Here is a 3,399-nt window from a genome sequence, read left to right as displayed (position 1 = left end):
GGCGGAGCCGCTCGGGTCGGCCGGGGAGGAGCGAAAGTGCGGAGCCCGAGCGGTAAGAAAGGAAGAGCGAGAGCCCTCGCTCGGCTCCTCCAAGCTGGGAGGATCCAGGTCCTGCGACTAGGAACTCAAGCCTCCCCGCCGTTTTTTCCTTTGCAAACAGGGGGCTCTGCGTCGCCCAGGAGGTGGGCTCTCTTTCCCTCCATTCCCCTTGCAGAGTTTTCAGCGGGACGGTGCCTGGTTGCTCCTGCCTGCGAGGTACGAGCGGCTTGACGCCCAGGGCGCCTAGGTGAGCAGCCCTGCCTGGATCTAGGCCAGTAGAGGTAGTCCTCGACTTACGACCTCAGTTGAGCCCAAATATTTCTTGAGTGAATTTTGCCCCATTTTACCACCTTTCTTTTGGGACGCGGTGGCTCGGTGGCTAAGATGCTGAGCTTGTCGACCAGAAGTTTGGCGGTTCGAATCCCTAGCGCCCCATAACAGAGTGCACTCCCATTACTTGTCCCAGCTTCTGCCAACCTAGCAATTTGAAAGGATGTAAAAGTGCAAGTAGGAAAATAGGAACATTTGGTGGGAAGATAACAGGGTTCCGTGGGCCTTTGGCATTTAGTCATGCCAGCCACATGACCATGGAGACCATCGGACAGCGCTGGCTCTTCGGCTTTGAAACGGAGATGAGCATCGCCCCCTAGAGTTGGGAACATATTGTGAGGGGAACCTTTACCTTGCCACCTTTCTTATTACCGTTGTTAAGTGAATGGCTGCAGATGTTAAGTTAGTAACACTGTCGTTAAGTGAACCTAGGTTCCCCATTAGTTTTGCTTGTCAGAAGGTGATCACATGTCTCCAGGCCACTGCAACCGTCATACATATGAGTCAGTTGCCAAGCAGCTGAATTTTGATCGTGTGACCATGGGGATGCTGCAATGATTTGTAAGTGTGAAAAATGGTCGTGTCACTTTTTCACAGCCATTGTAACTTTGAATGTTGACTAAATGAACTGTCGTAAGTCGAGGACTGCCTATTGGCTCTACTGTCCATTTCCCTTGAGATTTATGAATCAGAACATCATGACAAGTCAATTCCAATTTATTCTGTTAATAAATTGGAATGTCCCAGGGCTTCTATAGCAACTGGAAAATTAAAGCACGTTTCTTTGGAATTGTCATAATTTTGGACAAAGTTTCTCTACGTGTGCAGGCATAATAGCTTTTACATTTTATTCTTAAGATTGTAAATATACCATAAAACTGTGCAGTTTTCCCCTCATTAAAAAGCATCTAGTTTGTTAATTGTTCTCGATTATTTTGATACAGGTAGTCCTTGACTAATGACCACAATTGAGCCCAAAATTTCTGTTGCTAAGTGAGACATTTGCTAAGTGAGTTTTCCACTTTGTGACTTTTCTTGCCACAGATGTTAAATCGCTGCAGTTGTTGTTAGTAATATGGTTGTTAAGTGAATTTGGTTTCCCCTTTGACTTTGCTTGTCAGAAGGTTGCAAAAAAGTGATGACGTGTCCCCGGGACACTGCAACCATCATAAATATGAATCAGTTTCCAAGCATCTGAATTTTGGTCACATGACCATGGGGATGCTGCCATTGTCATAAGTGTGAAAAATGGTAATTAGTCACTTTTTTCAATGCTATTGTAACTTTGATCACTAAATGAATTGTTGTAAGTCACGGACTACCTGTATTTTGCTTTGCTGAAACAAACATCAGTACAAGTCAGTTTCATTAATTTCCCAGAAAATATAGACACGTGCTGCAATCTGATGCATGTAGTGTATAGAAGAAAGACAATAGTTATGAAGTCTAGAATTTCTCAATTCGCATGGTAAGTAATTATCCATTGGAAGGGAGTAGATATCTTTGCAAGTTCGTGTGCCTTCTTTAAGGCAATCTTCGGTGGTAGTTAAGATTTTGGCCTAATGATGCAAAATTGAGTGAGGAAGCAAGCAGGACCAAGCTTTTTAAACACTTTTTATTGGCTTTTGTTAAGCATAGTTAAAGCCGTGTAGGACAGAAAAAATGGTCTAAGTGCAGGCTTCAGGTAGGAGCCGATTATTTGATAATTTGCAAGTATTATAAATCTTACAATGCCACTACTAACCTTGTGTTCTCAGTTGGGGATCTGTATAGAAATGCCTACTTTATAGTCTGATTTGTATTAGCAAATGATTAGAATTAACAATGATTGGAAGTATCACTCAAAGCATAGTACATTTAGTTTACATTTCAGAGGAAGCAGAGGTGGGCTGCTGCCATTTCGGACAGCTTCGCCCGAACCGCTTGTTCCAATTCTGTGCAGTTTGGAGAACCGGAAAATCGGACCACCAGCTAGCCCGCCCATTTTTTGAGCTGTTTTTCAGGCCATTTTTGGGCCAATTGCAGGCCTGTTTTGGGGGCATTTTCAGGCCATTTTTGGGCTGGGTTTGCCCGGGAAAATGGCCTGAAAATGCCCCCAAAACCAGGCTAATCTTTGGGCCATTTTCAGGCAGTTTTCAGGCAATTTTTCGGCCAAAATCGGCCTGAAAAACACCCTAAAAAAGGCTTGAAAATGGCCCAAAAAACCTGGATACAAGAGGAAGAGAAGCCAAGTGAGACAGATCCAGATGTGTCCCGGGTCCCCATGTCCCAGCAGCAGCAACCTCACACTCTTCTCTGCTGTTCCCCTTCTTCACACAGGATCGCCCAGCAATGGAGACGGAGAAGAAAAAGCAGGCGGGCAGCATTTCTGTGTGGCACTCTCCCCTCAATGCTAGGAGCCGCCGCTGCCCCCTTCTCCCTCTCTGTCTCTGCTGCTGGCAATCCTGTGCGAAGAAGGGGCCTAGCAGAGAGGGGAGAGTGTGAGGTTGCTGCTTCTGGGATGAGGGGACGTATCTGGGTCCAGCTTACCCAGCTTCTCTCCCTCTTGCAGCCAACTTTCCCAGTCTAGTTTGACACAGTCTCTCTCTGTCTGTCTGTCTCTCTCTCTCACACACACACGCACTCAGGCACACACACAAACAGATTGGATCTTTCTTTCCTCCCTCCCCCTCCCCCACTGGAGACTCCTGGATTCCCTCCCCAACCCTACCTGTTCTATACAGGTACCACCCACACAAGTGACATAGAGTTGGCCACGATACTCAGTCACATGACACTCCCCACCCACACTCACTCAGCCAGTTATTAGGGCCGAGAACCGGTTGGTAAAAAATTTGGACCCCACCTCTGAGAGGAAGGAGAGACTTGAAGAACTTTAGGAATACTGCCCTCTATTGGAGAGCAATATATTATCAAGATAGGCAAATATGGATTGGCTATAATCAGCCAAACCTGTAAATTAAATGGTATTTTAATTATTAACCAAATGGTTTTTACTGATCTTCCTCTCATTCCCCCTAGTCATGTTAT

The sequence above is a fragment of the Natrix helvetica genome (assembly GCF_964273705.1).
Source record: "Natrix helvetica genome assembly, chromosome: 1".
Classification (NCBI taxonomy): Eukaryota; Metazoa; Chordata; class Lepidosauria; order Squamata; family Natricidae; genus Natrix; species Natrix helvetica.
The sequence above is the reverse complement of the archived record's forward strand: the minus strand, read 5'-3'. Positions refer to the sequence as shown.